Below are 19,354 nucleotides of genomic sequence, written 5' to 3' on the forward strand. Positions count from 1 at the left end.
TCCTTGTTAGGCCTAAAGTCATGGCGTTGTACTTCAAAAATTATGGAACTTTGGTCAAAAAGGCTGACTACTGATCATCTGACAATACTTAAAAGATACAAAGATGGAATCTTGGTTCCAAACATAAAATACCCTTTTCCCAGACCTTGGATAACACCGGTCTTAAAGGACATGTCCGGTCACTTGATTAGATGTTGATATTTTTAAGGATTTGGATTTATATGAATTAAATGGAAAGACTATGTACAAATGCTTTGTTAAATTAATACACAAAACACTGTGATAAAACTGATAATGTATGGAGGGATAAACTTGGATTGGGTGATCAGATTAAACCTTATTGGAAGGTCTTTTACAAACCACCATTGATAAAGAAAACTGGAGATTTAAAGTGGAAAATCCTGAAGGGTGCTGTTGGTGTAAACTTTGTTTCTATAATTAATCCCAACACCAAAGATGTTTGTGGTTTTTTGTGGACTAAGGGAAACTATTTTTTATTATTTTTTGGAATGTAGAAGGCTTGAACCACTGTTTAATGTATTGGGACAGTTGTTTTTAGGTTATGTGGAGAATTTCACACCCACTGTCTTTATTTTGGGAGCTGGTTACAAACATATACAAAGATTTAAATGGCAGTTAATCAACTTTATGGTCGGACAAGCAAAGATGGCAATTTATATCTCAAAAAAAGATAGGATGAATAATTTACATGGCACAGATCTTCTATTTTTGTTCAAAGGCCTTATCAAATCAAGAATATTAGTCGAGTTTAAATACTACAAAGGGATGAACGATTTAGATATGTTTGTACTACAGTGGTGTTTTAATGAAGCATTTTGTGCTGTTTTGGAAGAAGATCTAATTTTTAATCTTTTGCTTTGTTGATGTGAGTGATTTGTCTCTGTTTTTTTGTGATGTTATAGGTATTATTGTGAATGAATCTGATCTAATAAATGTATGTGTTGAAAAATCAAAATCTCTATCTCTCTCCACAGTACTCAGTCTGTTCATTCAGAGTATCTCATGTGAATATGTTCTGATACGGGAGAGTATGACTTGGAATGAGGCACAGGTTTACTGCAGACAGCATCACATTGATCTGGTCACCATTCAAAACAATGAAGACTGGACGAAAAAGTGTTGTTGAAATGAAGGAAAGAGACTTTTAAAAGTTAACTCATGCGCTTGTTTAGTGTTGCAAGTTGACATGGGAATTTCTGTTCTCTAAAGCGCTTGATGGAGACTCTCGAAACTGTGATGACATTTTTCAACCATGAGCACTGGGAATAAATTGCTAAGAAACACTGCCAACAGTTTCTCTTTTATAAATGTGTGTGACGTCCATTATCTGGTGTTATGCCGCCACCTAGTGTCCATTTTCCAGTATTGAACTCTGTTCTCTCATACACGTACACTGCGCAGTGTTGATTTAGATCTCGCTCGACCTGCAGCATCAGTTTCAGTTCAGCACACAAACAATCTTTGCTTTGGAGAAAGATATAGTCTGCCTGTGAGTTTATTTACTATTATTTTGTATTACTTGCATGTGTATTTGTTGTTAGCTAGCTGTCCAGTTTCTTCATACACTGAAAAAAAATATTCTTGAGGGTTATTAAATATTACCAATGCAAATCAGTTAAATTTTACTTACTTATACTAGGTAGCAAAGATAACTACATACACACTTTGTGAATCTACTTTATAAAATTTAATTTAGGATTTCCACTCAATTAGATTGAGTAGATTTTATTCTATGTTTTTAAGTAAAGAGTACCTAAATTTATCAGATATGAGTCATGACACACTAAAAGAAATTAGATAAAGTCTACACAATATTTATCAATATTTATAACTTGTAAAAATGGAGTAATATTAGTTTATATAACCGACAACAGTTCATCTACTTATTATTAATGATAAATATTGAATATTAAACACTAAATATTATTTCACGAGTTCACCTGAGCAGATAATGAAGATAGCAGGGGTAGTAAAGGTATGCGTGTTTGGCGTGCTGTCCGGGGGGCAGGTTCCGAGCTCGCCGATTCCATCCGATCCCGGAACGCTCCCGCCCCCCAATAAGGGCAAGTGCGCCGAGCTCGGAAACGGCCGAACCCAGAACTCACCCCCCGGAGTTCTGCTATCGACAAGAGCTCAAGTGGAGGAGCCGGGGAGGTGGTGGGATGTGTAATCCTTTAGAGATGGCTTCAGGTATGAATCTTTCTCTACTTATGTGCTGGTTCGCTTGAGCTGATAGGGTAGGGTCTATGATTGCTGATTGCCAACCAGCCGGTCTTAATTATATGCTCTGGCTTCTCCCGAACTTTGTTAATCTATAGTCATCCATTAACATCATTTATTCAAAGAAGCTTGAATTTACCTACAAATAGTCAGAAAAATGAGATCACATCAATTGCTTTTATTGATCAAATAAAAAAACGTTAAATAAATTATCACAAAGGGTCAATAAAGCAATTGATGTGATCTCCTTTTTCTGACCATTTTTAGGTCAATTCAAACTTCTCTAAATAAGTCATATTTAGTGTTGAATTATTCAATATTCTTTAGTAGATTCAGGAAGTTTGCCTGTAGTTTACTTTTTCTTCCTAGTATATGTGAGTAAACTTTAACTGATTTGCATTGGTAATATTTACTAACGCTCAAGAATATTTTTTTTCAGGTTAGGGTTGCAGTTGAGAGTTAGTTTATGGCGGAGTAATAAAACCGCCATCTAAATAAAACGTCTCAGGTTACGACTGTAACCATTGTTCCCTGAGATAGGGAACGAGACACTGCGTCATGGAATGACTCTTTGGGGAACGCCATTAGCGTGACTTGTCTGAATCGCGTGTGAAACTAACTTTCACTTTATAGTCGCATGATGATGACGTCACTGATGACGTCATGACCACCGTGACTATCGGAAGGCATAAAAAGGAAGCGGAAGCAGTGCAAACCAGCTTCTGCAAAAAATGAAGCAAATGCTCCAGTCATAAGGAGTATGGCAAAGAGACACAGTGTCTCGTTCCCTATCTCAGGGAACAATGGTTACAGTCGTAACCAGAGGCGTTCCCTTTCGAGGGAACTCAACACTGCGTCATGGAATGACTCTTTGGGGAACGAAATACCCGCTACGCCATACGAGTTGTGGCTGTCTAAGTGTGAAGGTGTTATGCACATCCTAAGACATAAGTACCTGAGAACCAGGTAAGGAAGAAAGATCAAGATTGTAATATCTTAAGAATGTGTGCGGGGACATCCTGCATAGACGCACCCAACAGAAGGGCCTGCAAAGAGGCCATACTCCTTGTTGAATGTGCCTTGATTCTCAGAGGTGAAGGTAGTCCACGCACCTCATAAGCCAAGGAAATGGCCTCCACAATCCATCTACTAATGGTGTGCTTAGAGGCTGGCTGACCTCTACTATGAGGTCCAAAACAAACCAACAGTTGGTCCGATTTCCTCCATATGGAAGATCTTCTAACATACTCTCCCAGTGCCCTGACTGGGCATAACAAGTGTAGTCTCTGATCCTCTGCTGACTCATGAGGTGGAGCATGAAAGGCTTGTAAAACTAATGTTCTGGCCACATTGCTTGGCACCTTAGGTACATACCCTGGTCTAGGGTGCAGAATTGCTTTTATATTACCTGGAGAGAACTCCAGACATGGTGGAGAGACTGATAGAGCCTGAAGGTCGCCTACCCTCCTCAGAGAGGTAATAGCGAGTAAAAAGGCTAATTTGAGGGACAAATACTTGTCTGAGCTACACTCAATAGGTTCATAAGGAGCTTGGGAAGCCCCTTCCAAAACCACAGCGAGGTCCCATGCTGGAACTCTAGCCTGAGGAGGCGGTCTCATCCTCAAGGTACCACGCAAAAACCGGCGAACCAAGGGGTGTCTCCCCAAGGTGCTCTCAGGCAGAGGGGAGTGAAAGGCTGCAAAAGCTGCCACATAAACTTTCACCGTAGAAGGTGCAAGACCTGCCGAAAATCGCTCTTGCAGAAACTCCAGAACTGAAGCCACTGGGCAGTTAACTGGATCTAAATGTCTGTTATTACACCACAGGGTGAATAACCTCCACTTTAGAGCATAAAGTTTTCTGGTGGATGGAGCTCTAGAATTAAGAATGGTTTCAACAACCTCAGTTGACAGACCTTGATTCAACAAGCCGCTCCCTTCAGCGGCCAGGCCCACAACTTCTATAGTTCTGGGCTGGGATGGCATATCGTGCCCCTGGCTTGCGTCAGAAGGTCCTGCCTGAGGGGAATCTCCCATGGCTGGCCTTCTAAGAGCATTAGAAGGTCCGAGGACCAGACTCGTGCAGGCCAATAAGGGGCTATTAACAAGAGTCTGATCCCTTCCTGTCGAACTCTCTCTAGGACCTGCGGGAGCAAAGCGATTGGGGGAAAAGCATACAGACGCCGCCTCGGCCATGTCTGTACCAGGGCGTCCAGTCCCAATGGGGCTGGAAGAAATATTGAAAACCACAGGGGGCAATGAGATGTCTCCTGAGATGCAAAGAGGTCGATTTCGGCCTGACCAAATCTTTCCCAAATCTGTTTCACCACTTCGGGGTGAAGTCTCCATTCTCCTGGCCTCAGTCCTTGTCTCGAAAACATGTCTGCTCCCACATTTTGAACTCCAGGAATGTAAGTCGCCCTGATAGATAGAAACTTCTCCTGGGACCATAGGAGAACCTGGTGCGCCAGCTTGCAGAGAGGGCGCGACCTCAGGCCCCCTTGATGATTGATATAAGAGACCACGGCTGTATTGTCCGTTCTTATTAGAACATGATGGTCCCTGAGGACTGAGAGGAAGTACTTCAAAGCTCTTATGACAGCTAACATCTCCAGGCAATTTATGTGCCAATGGAGATGCTCCTCTGTCCATAGCCCACTGGCTGAGCGACCTTCTACTATTGCCCCCCAGCCTGTGAGGGATGCGTCCGTCGTCAATGTCATCCTGTGACATTGAGCTCCCAATTTTCAACCTTGATTTAGAAACTCTGTCTTTTTCCATATAGCCAGGGAACGAAGGCATCTGCGCGTGACCCTGATTATACGAAACGGGTTGCCCCTCGGGGAAAACCCTTTGTTCTTTAGCCACCATTGTAAAGGTCTCATATGCAGAAGGCCAAAAGGAATCACTTTGGATGCTGCTGCCATTAGACCTAATATTTTCTGAAAATGCTTGACAGTGTATGCCTGACCCATCTTGATTCTGGATATTGTTGTCAGGATGGACTCGACACGTGCAGGAGACAACTGTGCCTGCATCATGACTGAGTTCCACACTACCCCAAGAAATGTAATGCTCTGCTGAGGAGTTAGATTGCTCTTCTTGGCATTGAGCCTCAGTCCCAAAAGCTTCATATGGTCGAGGACGACATCTCGATGTCGAACCGCCATTTCTTGAGACTGAGCTAGCACTAACCAGTCGTCTATGTAGTTTAATATGCGAATCCCCTGAAGTCTCAGTGGAGCAAGGGCAGAATCCATACATTTCGTGAAAGTGCGAGGGGAAAGAGCAAGGCCGAATGGAAGAACTCGATATTGGTAGGCTCTGCCTCTGAAAGCAAATCTGAGAAACTTCCGGTGTTGAGGAAGGATGGATATGTGGAAATATGCATCCTTCAGGTCTATTGTGGTGAACCAGTCGCCTTTTCTGATTCCAGCCACAATAACAGGAATCGTAAGCATCTTGAACTTGTATCTCCTCAGAGATTTGTTGAGATATCTTAGATCCAGAATAGGCCTGAGCCCTCCATCCTTTTTCGAAACTATAAAGTACCGACTGTAAAAACCTGTCTGACTCTCGTGAGGGGAAACATATTCTATGGCCCCCTTCATCAAGAGAGATTGTACTTCCTGTTCTAACACCCGAGCCCGATCGGAACTCACTTCGGTGCAAAACACCCTTTTGAACTTTGGAGGGCTGACAGCAAACTGAATTCTGCACCCCTTCTCTATGGTGTGGAGAAGCCATGGAGTCAGATTCGGCAACTTTCTCCACTCGTGGAGGAAGTGCACTAAGGGAGTCAGCGTGATGACATCGGCTTCGGGTGCATGCGGATCGATGCCTTGAAGTAATTGACCTGCAGGGGATAGTGGAACTATTAGCATGTTTACAGGGTCTACCATGGGTAGATTCTGTTGACCCCGTACTAGGGAAACTGACGTGCCCCGAAGCGCACTGGGCGGCGGGGTTAACGTAGTGGCCTCCTGAGGCCATCTTGGGGGAACCGGACTTGTCCACCCCCCCAGAATGGGTGCTATTTGAAGCTCTGAGGTACCATCAGGACCTCTTGGCAGCAGCCTTCCGATTGGAAATAACAACTGTCCTCAAATCTGGCTTGATTTGCCTGGAGAACTTCTGGGATTGCGGTGTCGACACCCCCAAGCTCTCTGAGGGGGAGTACGAGTAGCAACACTCTGTTTTTGCTGCTGCCTATGTAGAGCACTAGTAGTAGATGGCTGGGGCTGCCTTTGAGCTGCAGGACCCTGAGGGTAAGAACGGCGAGGTAAAACATTTTGGAAAGCTGTTGCTTGACGCTTTGCCTCCTGAAAACGATCGACCACAGTGTCGACCGCATTCCCAAAGAGACCTTGGTCAGACAATGGTGCATCAAGCAGCACAGACTTGTCCTTCTCCTTAATACCAGACAAATTTAACCATAAATGCCTCTCTGTAGCTACCAGGGCCCCCATGGAGCGCCCAATAGCTTGGGCTGTCTCCTTGGTAGCTCGGAGAGTAAGATCTGCTGCTGTCTTCAGTTCATTAAGCAGGTCTATATCAATATCCTCGCTCTCTTTTATGTCCCCCAGCAGGTCGGCCTGGTATGCCTGTAAAAGACCCATAGTGTGCAGACATGAGCCAGCCCGACCTGCCGCCATATATGCCTTACCCACCAAATTTGATGTAATCCGGCATGGCTTGGTGGGCAATGTCGGAGGTTTCAATGATGATGCCGCTTCAGGTGAAAGGTAGGTGGCCAAAGACTCTTCCACCTTGGGCATCATGCCATAGCCTTTCTCTCTAGCTCCTATAACTAAGGAGAAACTAGAGGCAGTGGAAATTCTGGAAGAAAATGGCTTTTTCCATGATTTAGAAACCTCAGTATGTAAATCTGGAAAGAATGGCCACCCCCGACGTTGAGGTTGTACCCGTTGCCTTCTTTGACATACGTTTCATATTGCTAATCTATCTAAGATAACTTAAGATAAACTAGAAACCTTCACACACACAAACAGACGCTTTGCTGAATGGCAGAAGCTGGTTTGCACTGCTTCCGCTTCCTTTTTATGCCTTCCGATAGTCACGGTGGTCATGACGTCATCAGTGACGTCATCATCATGCGACTATAAAGCAAAAGTTAGTTTCACACGCGATTCAGACAAGTCACGCTAATGGCGTTCCCCAAAGAGTCATTCCATGACGCAGTATTGAGTTCCCTCGAAAGGGAACTGCGGCATCTTCAAGCTCAAACCGGTGCGCAAGGTTTTGAATGACACATTTCCTGGAAATAGTTTCCAACGTGTGTGAGAGGCGTTTTCTCTTTGTGTTTGTAAAGAATGCCCGTCCACCCAGCAGGCTGTATATAACTCACACAGTATTAAAGAAACAGCTTGCAAAATGGGTCCAAGTAAAGTCGTATACAAATGTGTCCACTGCTGCTCAGTTAACGCTACAATTGAATATATAAGAAGACATGTGTTTTGCAGTATTGAACATACATTTATACTGATTCATCAGACTCCAAAAGTTCTTCAAAATACCACAAAAATGGCCTTCTCAGCTGCCATAGTTCAACTCTTGCTTCATAAGAATCACACCACCGTTTCTGTTGTAAAGAAATCGTTTTGACACTTTTTGTCTGTGCTGAACGCAGCCCTACTGTATAATATACAATAATAGTGGTGTAAGTGATTTATTCAAATGATTTATTAGATGCCAACTGGGACAATAATAACCTCCATATTACCACTAACCTTATGATTTATTCTTTAACACCTTTCATCAAACATTTCCTTCATTTAAGTGAAAATAAACAGCTGTAGTGTAAGATATGTGATGTGAAAATTTAGAAAAGGCAGATTTGAACCCACGTTGATAAACTGTCAAAACGACTCGTCACACGTCTTTCTCACTACACCCCTGTTGTCACACTCACATTTTTTGTCCTTCCGGTGCCCATGATTTATTATGTTGGCTTGACAGAGCCAACATACTGTTCTTTATTCTATGCTTATTTTTATTTTTATAATTACTATTATTATTATCATTATCGTCCCCAACATTTCTAAGTGTTACTCCTTCTAAAACTTTCAAGCTATAACAACCAAACTTTCCACAAACCTTCAAACAGGTCTGAGTTGAGTTGCCGTATCTTTTTAAACAGATCCAGGTTCTGGTTTTCAAAATCCAGTCTCTCAAAACCACCAAATTTCCCATAGACTTAACATTGGGACAAACCTTGTCGGCTCATAAATTAAAAGTAAGGATGTCATAGAAACTTGTGAGTTACCACGTTTGAAGAGTCTGGTAGGCTCTATAAGAACATATATCATAATGGGGTGTAAGTTGCACCCCTGGAGGGTAAGAGCCCCCCAAAATCCCCCCTATATTTATAATGAAAGAAGAAATATGCCCATATAAGGCGTTATAACTGTCCCATGTTGAATATCTTCGCAGTACAACCACTTAGAGACAAGGGGGTGGGCTCATTTTACTCGCTAACAAATCAGTATCCCAGAAACTTTATAACGTTACGAAGCCACGCCCATAGCAACAAAACATATTATCTTAGCAACCATATAACAAGACCTATAACTCTACATCAGAAGATCATAGAGACATGGGGATTGGTTCGTTTCACTTGGGGCTTGACGCATCATCAATTGGCTTCTGCTAAGCCACGCCCATAGCAACCAAACACTTTAGCCAAGCAACCATTTAGCAATACCCATATTTCTGCATCAGAACATCATAGAGACACTGGGGTTGGTTCGTTTCACTCATAGCTTAGAGTATCGTCACCTGACAGGTGCTAAGCCATGCCCATAGAAACCTAACAGGTTAGCCTAGCAAATGTTTAGCAACCGTTTAGCAATACCTTTATCTCTTCAACAAAACATCATAGAGACATGGGGGTTGGTTCGTTTTACTCATGGCTTGGAGTATCTTACTAGCAACATGCTTGTCATGCTAGAGAACATGCTAATCATGCTAACAACATACTAAGCCCGGTTTTTACACACTGGGGGCACATTATTTTTTCCATCATGTTAGAAAAAGTTTAACAATAAAACCTCTCAAACTATTTCAAACTCTTCAGGACAGGATTTGTCTAGCCAACATAAAGTTTGTACTCAAACTTTGCAATTTAGCTTTATTTTTTATTATTTTTATAGTGAGTTATAATATATTTCATAATAAAAGAGAATTCGTTGTAATATCATCATATCATCATGGCTCAGTGTTAATGGAGCTCTTGTGAATCTGGTCCCTGGTTAGTTCCCAGTGTTAGTTGCTATAGTAACTGAGTTTGAACTATTTCAAGTTTGCTCTATGAAACCGAATCCACTGGCAATAAGTCTGACAAACTCAAATCAGTCTGTCTTATTTTCTTATATCTTGTTTTATGAAACAGCCCTCAGGAAGACCAGAAAGACGATCATTGCATTAGTCCGGTCTAGAGATCACAAAGGTCTGGACCAGAAGTTGAGCAGCATGCTCTGTGAGATAAGAACCGGTCTACCAAACAAAGTTCTTAAAGCTAATTATCAAATGATCAAAAAAGATCAAATAAATTGTCCAGCTTGTTAAGTGATGTTGAGTGTTGATCTGTTAATATGAATAGTTTGTTGATCGTCACCAGTGATGAGATTTATAAACTGATTATTAATGTCTGTGTGTCTAAACTATGACATGCAAATGAATAGTAAAAAAGGAAATTAAACTCACATGAAAATGTTATTTCTTTGAAGTTGTTCTCTAATGATCTTTTTTATCTCATCTTTCTCCAGAGAATGAAACAGAAGCTGACAGGTTTGTTTTTGTTAATATCCCAATGAGCTGGCATAAAGCTCAGAGTTACTGCAGACAACATTACACAGATCTGGCCGTCATTCACAATCAAACTGAGGATCAAGTGCTGCTGCACCAGATGTCAATGCTAGGCATTAGTTTATCATGGATTGGTCTGTTCAGAGACTCATGGAAGTGGTCAGATGAAAGAAGTGTTGTGGACGTGTCCTCCATTAACTGGATGACTGGACAACCTGACTTGAGGAACTTGAACCGACCTTGTGGTGTTATACGTCCTGATGGTCTTATAGATGATCAACTGTGTTCAAATACTCTTCCATTCATCTGCAAGACATGTAGGTTTTTATGTGTGATCATAAACTACTCACAACACAAACATCATAAATACACAGAATGAGAGAAGAGACTTTAGACAAACATAGCTGTTGATAGTCAAAATAAATAGTTTGACCACAAATGTTCTGTTCAAAGACAGTGAGAAAAACTGATGCAAAACAGTCACATATAGGATCATCTGCTGTTAAACAGTCAGGGTTTAATAAAGAAATAAGTCATGTGAAGCAGTGGGTTACAGTGTATTATATAACAGCTAAGGGCGATGTTGTACGACATGAAGCGGAGTCATTAAAAACACTTTAGCTGTTTTAAAATGCACTGTAACCCACTGATTCACACGGCTTATTGCTTTAATAAAACTGTTAACCCATATGTGTGGCAAGGTTTCATAAAATAAAGTAAATAAAATAGTGGTGGGCATAATTTTTATTTTTAATCTAGATTAATCTATTTCCATTGGGAAGCTTCTTAAAAATATATTCGTCAAACCACACGTTTGATGTGGTAATTTCACAGTAACGTTATGTTGTGTTCAGACCAAACGCGAATGCCGCGTCAAGCATGAGGGCTTTACATGTTAAGTCAATGCATAGACGCGATAGACCTACTTGCTGAGCAAATCGCCCGAATGAAGCCCTGGTTATGAGATGATGAGGCGGCGCGAATGAGGTGAATTGAAAAATCTCGTTCTCGCCCCCTACAGTGCAGTTAAGCTGGTATTCATCCGAACTAAAATATCAAGGTGAAAGTCATCATAGCTTGCGTAGTATAGACCCAGCTCCCAACCCAACTTTGAGAATAGATGAACGGCGACATTTTTTTTATCGCGCGATTAGGGTCTCATGTTAACACCCCGATAACGGCCCACCACTAAAATAAACTGATATTTAGGCTGTGTAGTGAAGTCAGCCGTTATAAATCGGGGTATTTTAAAGCAGGTTAGAACTGGGCTCAGCCAAGTTTTATAAATAATAATAATCTGTTGAGACTTGCCTGTTGTAACTATCCCAGTGTAAAAAGAAAGTCTCCTCAAACAACAAGACAGCAGAAGAGAAGAAAATCAGTTTTAATATCAGATGTGCAGCTATTGTTAGTGTTCTACTGTATTGATCTGATTTGTTCCTCTGAAATGTAATTTTGGTTAAAACGTTGAAGGATGAAGGAGTAAAGAAGGATAAATTAAATAAAAAAATTCATAATTCAGATTTATATATGAGCTCTGATTTTCTTAATCTGTTTTTTTTGGCTAGTGGAAGTTCCAGAAGAAATATGATGACAACCAAAATATGATGTTCCAAAACAATATGATGAATTAATGATTATTATTTATTCATTGTTCCTTTGTGTATCCTAAAGAACAGTTTCTATGAAAACAATACGAGAAGTTGACAAATGATTATTTCCATTTGTGTTAAACACATGCATCTGTTGTGTTAGAAAGATCGACTGTAGATTTGTGTAACTGTTGTAATGATGTTTTCTTCACACTTTATAGGAGTTTAAAATTAATAAAGCTTTTAATCTTCCAGCAGAGACCAAGAAGCAGATTGTGAGATTTGAGGTGAAATCCTGTCAGAATGTCAATGATCCTACAGTGATGGAGACCATCTTACAGTCAGTGAGTATTCAACTATTTGTGTTGAAAGTGTGTCCTACACAACACTATGAGCTGACACACAGATAGTAGACAGATTGACTTTTCATTCTATTGACTTCCATACATACACATGCAAATTTGTTAGAAGATATTTTACATTTCGCTGTGATTCAAAGTTCAAGTTTGGTGAACTCTGACCTGTGAATTCATGTCACGTGAGTGTGTGAGACCAATAGAAGATCAAAATATCACAGCGTGACCTCTCTGTACTGAAATGTAAAAGATGGAGGAATCACTGACACATTTTCACACCGTCTGAAGGAATTAGACATGCTCAAGTCTAGTGTGACCGCAGAATTAGTGTGTCACTGTGATTATTGTGTTGTCACCTGTGCGTTACTTAAGAAAAGAGTTTACAGAAATAAAAAAAAAGAACTCCAGAAAGCAGTCTTGTGACTTCACTGACTTTTCAATTGCAAAACTACCAACAAGAAGGAAAATATGTGTAAGCTTTAAATTTACATCCATGACATATACAGTTTAATAACACCATCAGTGGTGTAGTGGTGCCTGGAGAAGTGGGTGTACTGTTCATTCATGCCCTATTGTTAAAGCGGCACAGCTTTTGGGGTTATAATTTAAATAATTATAACAATAGACTGGTTTCCAGCCTGGTTTTATGCAAATTGCGAACTTTCATATGAGAAATGAGTGATGCCACAGACATCAGGGCGGTACACTGACTTCATTGATCTATATATGTGCATTTTAAGACTTTACAGTTTAAATTAGATAATAACAGCTAACAGATAACCATGTGTGTCCTTTCATTATTATCAGCATCAGTAAAGTAAACTCATGGTCAACAAATATTATACAATCTATGTTTCATGAAAGAACATCTGGGTTAGAAATGACATGAAAGTAAATGAGTGATAACAGAATGTCCAGTTTTGAGTGAACTATCCCTTTAACTTTTTGACTAATAACATGGACATCAAATTACAAAAGTTGCAGATACTTTTTTAATGATTTAAAACAGGTAACATTTAAACAGAATTACAGAACGAGAAATTTCAATAACACAGCAAATTGGCCGGTATTAAATGAATACTGCTGAGTGTCTATATGTGTCAACACTATAGGGTGTTAAAGTAACACTGAAACAGTGTTAAAGATAATGAGATAATGAAGTGATTAAGGAAGTGATGATTGGTCATTAATGATGAACACCTGCTGTTAACAAACACAATCACTGAAGAAACATCAACAATAAGAATTCACCCTGATAGTGTTTAGTGTTTGATTTAGTTGGGCTCTTGTTCAATCCATCTATCGTTCGTTCTTTTCATATTCAATTGAGATTCCAAAATCGGAAAATTAAAAAACGGTTTATTTCGTTATTCGTTTATAAATATAATGCCAAAAAACAAATAACAGGTCATTTTTCGTACTTTTGATTTATTGCTCAGATCAAAAATAGGAAATTAAATGAAGGGGGCATGACCGATTTTGATTTTCATATTTAATTTGTTCGATTTGCGTGAACGTGAAGTTATCTTCGTGTGTGTGTGTTGCACTTGGAAGTTCGCCGCAATTGCAAAAAGTCAAAAGAAGCCTGAAAAAACTCAATCTTGCAGTGATTGACTCAGTATTTTTTAAGTAATTTCGTATCGACACCATGGCCGCACAGGAATCATATGCTGATTTAATTAAAGACTTATTTGAAACTTTCAAGACACATAAAAAGATATCCACTACGCTGCAGAAGATGGGTATCCAGCGATGTTCTGAAATAAGTGTGAGAAGATTCTGTGTTTAGCACAACCTTAAGCGAAAAAGACCTGTATCGGACACAGAACTGGAGGGGGATGTGGTTGGATCAATATATGAAGTAAGATTTTTTATGTAGGTTTTCACATTATATATCCTGCCCGTCTTTCAAATGTTAGGGCTGGGCGATATATCGCATGACATGCGCATCTCGTCAGTAAAGCCGGTTCCTTGATTAGTAGTAAATCGCCATCACCTGCTTTCAAATGGAGCGACATTTACAACACAGAGCCGTAGTTCACTGACAAGCTGAGGTATATCGCATTAATTATCGAAGGTGATACGTCCGGCAAACTTCCAAGTGCAACACACACACAAACACACACGAAGATAACTTCCGGTTCACGCAAATCGAACAAATTAAATATCAAAATCAAAATCGGTCGTGCCCCCTTTATTTCATGTCTTATTTTTGATCAGAGCAATAAATCAAAAGTGTGAAAAAATGACCCGTTATTTGTTTTTTGGCATTACATTTATAAACGAATAACGCAATAACGAACCGTTTTTTAATTTTCAGATTTTGGAATCTCAATTGAATATGAAAAGAAAGAATGATACACGGATTTTGATCCTTGATTTCTAGAAGTTCAAGTTTTTTTCCTACAGTTGCAATATTGTGCTTTATGTGTGTATTTGTTAAATCAAAAGCAAAGTGGAAAAAAGCTATAGTGAATAGCAGAAACATCTTTTTTCAACAACATGCAAGTGTTGTTAAAACAACAACAATGAAGCAGATATAACAGTAAAGAATAACATCCAATAGTTCAAGGCTAGATCTTAACTAAAGGAAACACTGTTCGCCATAATGGTCACCTCAACATCAACTGTTCTTGTTCAGGTTTTCTTCAGTGATCGTGTTTGTTAACCGCAGGTGTTCATCATTAATCATCAATCATCACTTCATTATCTATTTATCTTCAACACAGTTTAAGTGTAACTTTAACACCCTAACGTGTTAACACATATATACACCCAGCAGTGTTTATTTAACACTGGCCAATTTGCTGTGTAGAAGTTATGCACTTGAAATATTTGCAAACATTTTGGCTGTTTTATCGTGAACTAGTGGAGGTCCAGACATAGTTTTGTCTTGTCACACTGACATGACCTGAAACGTTTAAATGCTTTTCGGTGTTTTGTAGTTCACAAGACTGGATTTTACCTTCGACATTTAACATTCGCAGACACACTCCAGAGTGATGTGGAAAGAGGAAGAAAGTGACACAGCTGCACATTTTCTGAAGCGACACTTGAACGACCCATTACATTTCTATAACAAAACATTTAGCTACTCACATTTACATTGACATTGAGGCATTTGGCAGACGCTTTTATCCACAGCGACTTACATTGCTTTATCCTATACATTTTTCATAGGTATTTGCAATATCCCAGGATCAAACCCAAAACCTTGCTTTGTTAACGCAATGCTCTTACCACTGAGCTACTAGAAACTAACATTGCGCTTTTTCACAGTTAAACTGACCTCGAGCTGGTGAGATATATCCCTCAGCACCACTTGTTTCAGGACACACGATCCAGACCACCAGTCTCAGGCAAATGAAGGCGACCCATATATGATTTATTGCAGATCATGCTACCGATAGTTTTTGTAGACTATGTTCTTATTGTCGCATAGATTTTGTTGACTATTATGTACAATATATGAAAACAATACAAAATACATAACCTTCGTTTTTATGTAGTTATTATTTGCATAGTGCTTTCGATTTTACTAGATATAATATTTACTCAGTGTTTATAATATGTACATAATCAATATCTGTTCATTTTGTAACAAACACTTATAAGTATAGGCTCAAAGTATAGACCTTTAACGCAAAATATATACATTATTTTTCAGATTTCGAAATATTACTTGATGTTCATAATTAATATCTAAATAATCATTATCTTTTCAATTTTTAACAAACACTTAGATACTTATTTCAACAGAAATAATTCAAACACTTAGAAATGAAGACTTAAATGTTGAAAGTTGACTTTCAGTCCCATTTTATCATGTGTTTAACACAAAAATACTCTATATGTCTTCCTGGAATGAAAAAACACAAAGAGCTCACTTGAACCTTCCAGGTGTTTCATGATGAGACTGTGAAGGTCATTTCCTCGTCCTCTTCATCCACTGTCAATGCTGTGCTAAAGGAGCTCTGTTAAAGACTGAAACAGATGTTCAGCGCTGCAGCTCAGAGCTTTTCTTCTCTCTTAAAATTGTCGTTTGTCTCTACAATAGATGAAATGAAAATACATAACACATACTGACTGTCTAAACTGACAAAGTAACTAACAGTTAAGTGCCTTAAAGTAACGTACTACAAACACACAAACCATAAATTAAGGAGCTATGCATTGAAGAAATAAAAATAATAAAAAATTAATAACCAATAAAAAGATCGACATTCATTAGCGGCTTCTGTTCACAACAGACTATCTAAAAAGAAAGACGAGTGTCAGCAGAAATAAAACACAAAACAATTGAATACTATAATGATTCTAAACTTCAATTATAACATGTGAAAGACATGCACATTATAGTTGCAATAAACACCTTAATATTTTTCACAACATAAACAAAAACTGGTCAGAACTCACCCTGCTCTCCTTCATGCTGTCAATACGTTTGTCAGAAAACACCTTCTGTCCTGAGACTGCTGGTCTGGATTGTGTTAAATGAGTAACTGTGTGTCTGCAGCTGGACTTCTGTCAAAAGCAACTCTCGTCTTCTTTCATTTGATTGTTCATCTCTGTTAGATTCATGAGCGCTTGTAGAAAGCTGAGGTAGATCAACCGCTAGATGTCAGTGTACCAGACGGTCTCTTTAAATGACACAAAACTACAGGAGCCATTCAACAAATTGTTTATTTAATACAATTGTACAAAATATCGGAGGAAGTGTGTAAATGTGATTGACACAACGTGAGGCCATATTTATTTTTTAACGACTCAATGTGCAATGGGCTTAAGAGTGTGTTTCATGATTGTTTGTGTTGTGTAGATTCAGCAGAAACTGACAGATTTGGGCGTACACAATGACACAACAGTGACCTGGAGAGTGCAGCCTGATGGAAATGTTTTCACATCAAAACATGAAGATGAAGAGAAACAGAAAGTGTGTTCAGACTTCTGACCGATCACGACACAGTCGTTGTGTTTAAAGACGTCATTTTCAACACTTGAGATAAACTTTGAAATACATGTTTTATAGGATTTGCAATTACATGTAAACGTTTATAATAACTTCAGTTAGTCTCATTATTTTGTTATCCAGTCAAATATATTTAGTTATTCTTGATTGATCTTATAATTCAGCTTTGAAGATGTGTGTTATTAATGATATTATAGTGATAGTAGAGTGACAATCTATTAAACTACAATCTAATGATTACAGATTAACACAATGACATGTGACAATGTGAGTTACATGTTTATATTCTGTGTGTTTTATCTTGTGTGTTTGTGTTTGGTGAGGTGTGTAGACTGTAGCAGCTGAACATGTAATGCTTTTAGATAAAAACTTTTACAACATACAGTAGTAGTATTCACAACATATAGTAGTAACCATGTGTGAAGGGTAATTCAACATTTTAAAAACTGTTTTAATCATTTGGTTGTTTGAGAACATGATTTTAAATTAAAGCTTCTTTATAAACACTGAATAGACAAAATGATCTGTGAAAATATTTGTGTTGAAGTGAACTGTGCAAACACATAAATAAATAATAAAACATGTTAAACATATTGTTGAATGATGTTTTTCTGAGTCTCATCAATCGCTTCTGTCTCTCAACAACACAATAAGATATTTGTATATTTTGTGTAGTCGACTCTGTGCTGGTTTGTATTGGCCGCCTCCAGTATTCCTTTGGTTTTTCCTCCAGCTAATGCTGTGATGTTAGTGTGACGTTGACACTAAAAGGGTCTTTGATTTACTTCATAATTTGGAAAAAACATCTGCAAACTTAATAACTAAATAATAAAATAACAGAATTATATTAGTGAATGTTTTTAATGGGTCCCATATTAGATAAAAAGATAATATTCATAACACAATTATACTTATCATGTGAGGTGAATAATATATCCCAAATAAACACCTAAAGCTTCAACATAGTTTGTGGTCTTCTGCATGATCACGGTGGTCTTAATGTTTAATTCAAATCATTTTATGTGTTATTTAATCCACAACGTTTTCCATTAACATTTATTTAAATAATGTAATCGTAGGGTTTTTCTTACAATTTTGACTTTAGCAGCAGCTTTAAGATGATTTAATTTTCACAGGAAATTCCTTCTGATGTGGTGCTTGTGAATTTTAAACATTTCCCCAAAAGCTTTATTTTGAATTAAACATTTTTAATTCTTATAAGAATGTGTTCTGGTAAATAATCTTTGTTTATTTCTGTAAAATTCTGACAACTTTTCTCCTAAATTCGTATAAAGATGTTTTATTTTTGAACTGGAGAAAATGAACTGGAGATAAAACTTCTTCATATTTATTTTAAGCAACACAAAACTAATGTTTGCAAATTTTAGAAAAAGTGTGAAAATAATGTGTTATGAAATAACCCGGATATTTTTTAATCAATTATTAATTATTATCATGATCTCAGACTTTCTTAAGGTTTGCTTTTGTTAGAATTCAACTAACACTGAAATATATGACTGCAATACATGCAGGATTTAAATGATTTAGGATGTTAAAAATACAGAAAACACACATTCAGTACTGAAGACTAAAAGATTAAAACATAAATAATTATTGTTGATTATAGTCCTTTATATAGTAATTGTGTGTGTTTGATTTTACTGATGTTTTACGCATTAATAAAGCTGTTATGTAAACTGGACATAAACAGAAGCCTGTAAAGTGGGCTCAGAACAATCCCCATCACTGGACGATCACTGCACAGTAAAGTCTCTGGTGTAAAAATGAGTTCATCCCTAATAGTGTTAAACTTACACTGAAGCAGAGTCTTTCTGGTGTGAAATGTTCATTTATTCATGCAGTTAAATAATCAATTGAGTTCACATTACAAGTGATGATTGATCATTAATGATGAACACCTGCTGTTAACAAACACAATCACTGAAGAAACATCAACAATAAGAGTTCACTCTGAAAGTGTTTAGTGTTTCCTTTAGTTGGGCTCTTGATCCTTGTTTTCCAGTAATGAAAGTTTTCCTTCAGGTGTAATATTGTGATTTATTGGTGTTTTTATTACAGCAACACTGAAAGAATTAACATCAACATATATCAATAGTCCAAGAGTAAGAGATAAACTAAAGGATCACTGTTCACTATAATAGTGATCTCAAGATCTAATGTTATTTTTCATGTTTTCTTCAGTGATTGTGTTTGTTAACAGCATAAGGTTTGTATTTAAAACTCGACATTACATTGTCCATAAATCTCTTCCTTGTGCAGCAACACATTAAAACGTTTCTTTAGTCAAACAATCTGTTTTCTGTATAAAAAATTAACTATTAACATATTCATCAATTTTTACATCAATAT

This window comes from Triplophysa dalaica, chromosome 5 (genome assembly GCF_015846415.1).
Source record: "Triplophysa dalaica isolate WHDGS20190420 chromosome 5, ASM1584641v1, whole genome shotgun sequence".
In the NCBI taxonomy this organism is placed as follows: domain Eukaryota; kingdom Metazoa; phylum Chordata; class Actinopteri; order Cypriniformes; family Nemacheilidae; genus Triplophysa; species Triplophysa dalaica.